Raw genomic sequence first — 7,647 nt, forward strand, 5'->3', positions numbered from 1 at the left:
GCCTTCATGTTCTCTCATTGTCCAGAACAGGGATGAACCTGCTCACACATTGCCTGACTATCACAATGAGACACATTCACTTCCAGTTTAGAACAGTGAGGGGCCCTATTCACAATACAGTGTCTACAGTAGAGTGTGACACCACTTCCCCAAAACTATGGAGTGGGAGACCCGATAATAAACAATGAGAGATCCATTTCCTGTCTTAGTCTGAGTGAGAGGACACATTCTGTCCCTAACACATTGAGTCATCCCCTGTCTGTGACCTAGTCTCCCCTGTCTGTGACCCAGTCTTTGTGTGATCTATTTTGACTTTTATACTGTGACGCTCAACCATAATGTCCCTGTTAGAGTTTGAAGGTGGCCTATACAGTGTCCCTTCTGCAATATCAAGTTAATCGATGCAGTATCTCTGATGTAGTCTGAAGCTGATATAATCAGTCATTTCCCTTGCTGCATCTCAAGTTGATAGATTCACTCAACGTCCTTGGTGCGGTCTCAGACTAATGTATTCACTTAGTGTCCCTGCTGCAGTTTCAGGTTGTTCTCTACAATGCTCCTGCTATCATATGAGCCTGATCTATTTACTCATTGTCCTTGCTACTGTCTGAAACTGACAGTGTATATTCATAGACTGTCCCCACAGCTGACTTGATCTTATATTTTCTACAAGCATACTGTAATCTTGAGGCTGATATCTTCATTCTGTGATGCAATGCACCATAATAGTCCAAAGCAGCATAATTTATTCACTTTGCTGGGGAAAATATTGAAATTAAAGAAAGCAGAAGTGATTTTGTTATGATATTTGTGGGAATGACATAATCAGGCAAATTTGTCATCTGGAAAATAAATAGTATGTTTCCTTGAAGATTTCCCTGATTTGCTATTATTATTTTAGCAGAAGTCCAGCTTAGTTGCATGAATAAGGTTCCTTTCAACTTCCACTGCTGATTTATTCACATTGTCCCTTGTAGCAGTCTGAGGTTGATATATTCACTCTGGGTCCCTACTACAGTATAAGGCTGCCATATGCATTCAGTGTCACTGCTGCTGTCAGAAGCTGAGTCATTCACTCGTTACCCTTGCTGCAGTCTCAAGTTGATGAATTAATTCACTGCCTCCGCTGCTGTCTTAGGCTGATGCATTTGGTCACAGCCCTTTGCTGATTTCTGAAACATGCATTCAGTTCCTGAAGAAGGGCTTATGCCCGAAATGTCGATTCTCCTGTTCCCTGGATGCTGCCTGACCTGCTGCGCTTTTCCAGCAACACATCTCCGGCTCTGATCTCCAGCGTCTGCAGACCTCACTTTCTCCTCCATTCAGTTGCTACCTCTACTATAGTCGCCATTGATGCATTGAATTACACTTAGCTCAACTTAGAATAAGTTGCACTTTCAGCTTTCTGTCCAGTTATTTGCTCTCTCCCAACCTTAGAGTTCAATAGGACCTTGAACGGATGGGGCGAAACGTGGCTGATGGAATTAAATTCTGATAAATGTGAGGTGCTGCATTTTGTTAGGGCAAATCAGGGCAGGACTTATACACTTAATGATAAGGTCTTGGGGAGTGTTGCTGAACAAGGAGATCTTAGCATGCAGGTTCATAGTTCCTTGAAAGTGGAGTTGCAGGTAGTCAGGGTAGCGAAGAAGGCATATGGTATGCTTGCCTTTATTGGTCTGTTCAATGAGTATTGGAGTTGGGAGGTCATGTTGCAGCTGTACAGGACATTGATGAGGCCACTTTTGGAATCCTACGTTCAATTCTTGTTTCCCTGTATAGGAAAGATTTTGTGAAACTTGAAAAGATTCAAAAAAGATTTACAAGAATGTTGCCAGGATTGAAAGATTTGAGCTCCAGAGAGAATAGGCTGGGGCTATTTTCCCTGGAGCATTGGAGGCTGAGAGGTGACCTTTAGGACATTAGGATGAGTTGGACGGAAGGATCTGTTTCCGTGCTGTACATTTTAGATTTTTTTAGATTAGATTAGATTTCTATGATTCTAAAATGTTTAAAGTCTGAGCCAAACCGGTCAGGCAACATCCAAGGGGCAGGAGAATCAGCGTTTCGAGCATAAACCCTTCATCAGAAATGAGGCTTGTGGCCCAAAGGGGCTGAGAGATAAATGGGAGGGGGTAGTGGGGCTGAGGGGAAGCTAACTGGGAATGCAATAGGTAGATGAAGGTGATACATCGGAGAGGAGGGTGGCGAAGCTAGATGGGCAGGAAGATGGACAGATAGGACAGTTCAAGAGTGCAGTGCTGAGTTGGAAGATTGGATCTGGGATAAGGTGGGGGAGGAGAAATGAGGAAATTGGTGAAATCCACATTTATCCCGTGTCGTTGGAGGGTCCCAAGGCAGAAGATGAGGCTTTCTTTCTCCAGGCTTCGAAATGTTAGGTTACGGCAGTGGAGGAGGCCCAGGACTTGCATGTCCTTGGCAGAGTGGGATGGGAAGTTGAAGTGTTCGGTCCACAGGGCGGTGAGGTTGTTTTAATGCATGCAGAGATGTTCTCTGAAATATTCCGCAAGTTGGTGTCCTGTCTCCCCAGGGTAGAGGAGACCACATTGGGAGCAATGGACACTGGCATGTGCGGAAGTACAGGTAAATCTCTGTTAGATGTGGAAGGATCCTTTGGGGTATTGGATGGAGGTTTTGCGTCGAAGTTCTCCAACCTAACACCTTCATCTACCCATCGCATTCCCAGCTACCTTCCCCCCCTGCCCCATTATCCCCTTCCATTTATCTCTCAGCCCCTTTGGGCGACAAGCCACACTTCTGATGAAGGGCTTGTGCTCAAAATGTTGATTCTCCTGCACCTCAGATATTGCCTGACTGGCTGTGTTTTTCCAGCACCACAGTCTTTGAATCTGATCTCCAGCATCTGCAGTCCTCACATTCTCTTTAAAGTCTGAGCCAGTTTCTACTGCTGGCACTTGGCCCAGGCTTCTCCTAATGCTAAGGTGCAGCTCAGCAACATAATTTACAAACACAAGATTGGTTTCAATGTCCATGGCAATGATTCCTAACTGTTCCCATCTGGCAACATCCTTAATTCCATTACCATAGTTGCTCTGCCATTCCAGGACTGAATTTTGCAACGGTATAATTGAACAGGAATAGTTCAGGAGTGAGGAGGAATACAGCATACGGGTGTAGGCTATTCGACCTTTTGAACCTGCTCTGTCATTCAATATGATCTTAGCTGATCATCCAATTCAGTATTCTACTTCTGTTTTCTTCATTCTACAGTAAAAATGTTGACAACAGAACTTTTGAAAACTGTCTCTTTATGGTCATTAGTTCACTTACCAGAAACGTTATATCACCTCATTTCTAATCATCTCGCACACATTAATTTTGAGTTGCAAAATTAAAAATAGCTACTAGTGATTCAAATGTTTTGGAAGAAGTTGGCAAATGCCTCATTTAACACTTCTCATTTGTTGTCGACCTTTTTGCTCCATCAAGAGAAAGCTGAGATTTAATCATACATGAACTGTGATATGAAAGTATCTGGTCCTACTAAACATCCAATTGTTAGTAATGCAGAATTTCACTGAACCTTGCATGCAAATGGTATAACCTCTCCCTATCTTTGATCTGCAACTCTGTGTCAGCTCTTCTAATTCTTTTGACTGTACCTGATTTAATTGCTCTATTACTGGTGACCATGACTTCAGTTATCAAGGCCATAAATTCCAGAATTCCCTCCTTAAATCTCTCCATGTCTCTACCTCCATCAAGAAGCTCTTCAAAATCTACCTCTATGACTGAGCTTTTGGTCATTTGCCCTCATTTTCTGAAGATGTAATTAGTGGGGCAGAGCTGTTCTGAAGAACTCAAAGTGTTAACTTTGTTTCTCTTTCCACAAATTCTATCAGACCTGCTGAGTTTCTCCAGTCTTTTTGGTTTTTAGTTTAAATACTGAGAGATTGTTGTCTGGCGAATCTAGAATACAGGATAGGGAACAGTCCAGGTCAAGGGCTCAATTGCATAGGACTCAGATGACGAGAAATTTCTTCAATCTGAAGCTATGAATCTTTGGAATTTCCTTCTTCAAAGGGTTGTGGATGATCCATAATTGAATATATTAAAGGCTGGGATTGACAGATTTTACTGGTTGGCAAGATGTTATGAGTGATGTGCCACAGGAATCAGAGCTAGGACCTCTATCTTTTAATAATTTACATATAAAACCTTTGGTTGGAAGTACTCAAAGATATCATTGCTATATTATTTGCTGACACAAGGATAGTTAGGAAAGAAAGTGGTGAAGTGGATATAAGGAGGCTACAAAGGGATACAGATAGGTTGAGTGAGTGACCAAAGATCTAGCAAATGGATCAGCATGCAGAAAAATGTGAAACTGTCCATTTTGGCAGGAAAAAAAAAGAAAAGAAAGCTCTGAGATGCAGAACAATCTGAATGGCCTATTGCATGAAAGGTTAGTATCTGTGTATGGCAAGTAATTATGGAGATTATAGAATATTATAGTTATATTTGAGGGGAATTTAATTCAAAAGTAGGAAGGTTATTCTTCATTTATATGGAGCATTGGTGAGACCAAAGCTGGAGTACAGTGCGCAGTATTGGTTTCCCTATTTAAAGAAATATCTAAATGTTTTCAAAGTAGTTTAGGGAAGGTTCACTAGAGTAATACCTGAAATGGGTAAGTTATCGTGTAAGAAAAAAATTGAACAGGACATGCTGGAATCCATTAATGGTTAGAAGAGTAAGAAGCAACTTGAGTAAGACATGTAAGATCTTAAGCCTTGACACGAAGTTTCTTAGTGTGGAAGAATTTAGAATCAGGGTCACCCAATTATGGCAGGGATCATGAGTTTTTTTTCTCTCACAAGCTTGTGAGCCTTTGGAACTGTCACCCTGAAAAGCCAGTGGAAGCTGAGCCTTTGAATATTTTTAAGGCAGAGGTGGATAGGTTTTTGGTAAGCAAGGGAATGCAAAGTCATCATCGGTAGGAGGAATGTGTAGTAATCAGATCAGCCATGACCTTGCAGAGCAGGCTTGAGGGGCGGTGAGGCGCATTCCTCGTTCAAATTTTCCTGTGACCGCTCATATTCTGAAAGGAATCAAGGGACATAGGGAGCAGTTGGGAAACTGAAGTTGGAGGTAGAAGATCAGTCATGATTGTACTGAATTGTGGAGCAGGCTTGAGGAGTTTACTCTTGGCTTGCTTCATAAAGAGTCATGAAGATATACAACATTGAAACAAACCCTTCGGTCCAACTCGTTGATACCAACCAGATATCCTAAATTAATCGAATGAGGTTAAAAATAATGACTGCAGATGCTGGAAACCAGATTCTGGATTAGTGGTGCTGGAAGAGCACAGCAGTTCAGGCAGCATCCAAGGAGCTTCGAAATCGACGTTTCGGGCAAAAGCCCTTCATCCCATTTGCCAGCATTTGGCCCATATCCCTCTAAACTGTTCGTGCTCATATACCCATCATTCACTTTTCAAATGTTGTAATTGTCCCAGCCTCCACCACTTCCTCTGGCAGCCCGTTCCATCTACACACAACCCTCTGCATAAAACATTTGCCCCTTAGGTCCTTTTTAAATCTTTCCCCTCTCACCCCAAATCTGTGCCCTCTAGTTCTGGACTCCTCCTGGGAAAATACCTTGTCTATTTACCCTATATATCCCACCCTGATTTTATAACCCCCTATAAAGTCACCCCACAGACTCCGGCCCTCCAGGGAAAACAGCCCCAGCCTATTCAGCCTCTCCCCAGTTCAAACCCTCTAGCCCTAGCAACTTCCTTGCAAATCTTTTCTCAACCCTTTCAAGTTTTGCAACATTCTTCCTATGGAGGGAGACCAGAATTACACACAATATTCCAAAAATGGCCTAACCAATGCCCTGTACAGCTGCAACATGACCTATATGTTCTAATCTTGTTATGTATTCAGTATCTCACATTTTATGGAACCTATGAAGCATCTTGGTATATTTTATTATGTTAAAGAGGCTTTATAAGTACAAGTTATAATGCTCCTGTGAAGCAATTTGGTCCATTTTATTAAATCAAAGTCATTGCAAACACTATATTAAACTCATGCTACATGTGCGCAGATGCATAACATCTTTGCACCAGTTAATTTCTTATGATTTTGCCACACAGAATAAGTTCTAGTTAATTAGATCTAATGGTGTTCAACTGTCTGAAATTAACTTGCAGGTAGTTTCAGTTGGTGTCTCTGAAACTACTATTTCCAACAGTGAAAGGGCCAGTTACAGCTCAAAGTGGGTTTCTGGCGGTATGTTGTATCCTGTTCTCATTGTGGAAGTAATAGAATTGTAGACTTGAATGATGCATTTTCTTCTGTCAATAAATTGACTAAACAATGTGAGTGCTAAAAGGCTAAGGGCCCTTTCTGAAAAATTGATTTACTGAATTAATAAAATTCCTGTACTTTTCAGTTTTCAAACACAATTGACTTACTTCTTAAAACGCATTGCATTTTTTATGTATGTCACACATTCATTACTGGGGCTTCAATCTTTCAGACTATGTACCAAGATGTTCACCACGAGATCAAAGTTCTCAAAATTCCAGAAACTGAAGATCCCTTTATAAAATCTAGTGTATTACTGCATTGAGTTGGCTTTATCTTGGTAAAGCTGTGGAAAATCAACTGCTTTTACCAAAATTTGTTAATATTAATGTTTATTTCCTTTTGTTTCCATTGCCACTCCAATCTACAGCACTTTCATAATGGTGATAGTTTTCAGACAATTCATCTTGATGTGGCTGTTAGCATTCAGGTCTTTGAAGAAAAGGCAGTGGGTTCTCATCCTATTCTGGGATTTGACCAGGCTTTCTGGACTTCCATTTCAGTCAGCTCTGGTACCACCACCGGCTGGTCATACAGCAAAATTTGGAGAGAGTTGGGTGCAACAAAGGCACATTTTAACAAAATATTGGAACTGAAAGTCAGACAGAAACCCATGCAGCTGCCCGAAAGTCAGAATTAATTTACTGCTCTGTCAGTTTCTGACACAGGTACAATTACATTATCATCAAATTGCTGGTGGATAATGTGATTAAGCATTTTCTCTGTTAGTATAACTGATTCACACATTTAAACCCTTCTCGTCCCTTGATAGTTATTTTAAGCAACCTGTTCTGACACATTATTACACACCTGTGGAGCAAATGAAACTTGAACCCAGGACTCCTACCGTACATTGCCACTATTCCACAAGACTCTTAAAATATTGTCTAGCCAAACTGTTCAGACACACTTCTGGGGCTGGGGAAATCTTCAACCCAGCCTTCTGGCTGGGAGGTGGGAAAATATCTCAAAATTATCTGAACTCTTTATATCTTCGTCTTAAAAGACCAAAATCTGACTTGGAAAGTGACAATCAAGCTTTTCTCTGATAATCCAATGTAATAAACAGAAGATATTGTAATAATTGTTCAGGATTAAATTTCAATCTGACAAACACCATACCCCAGTTAATAGGTCTTTGATTGCATGGAATCCATAAAACATAAAGGTTAGATTTAAAATTGCTGAAGGTGATGATGGCTGGAAATGTGTTGCTGGAAAAGCGCAGCAGGTCAGGCAGCATCCAGGGAACAGGAGAATCGACGTTTCGGGCATAAGCCCTTCT

The sequence above is a fragment of the Chiloscyllium plagiosum genome, chromosome 33 (assembly GCF_004010195.1).
Source record: "Chiloscyllium plagiosum isolate BGI_BamShark_2017 chromosome 33, ASM401019v2, whole genome shotgun sequence".
Taxonomy (NCBI): domain Eukaryota; kingdom Metazoa; phylum Chordata; class Chondrichthyes; order Orectolobiformes; family Hemiscylliidae; genus Chiloscyllium; species Chiloscyllium plagiosum.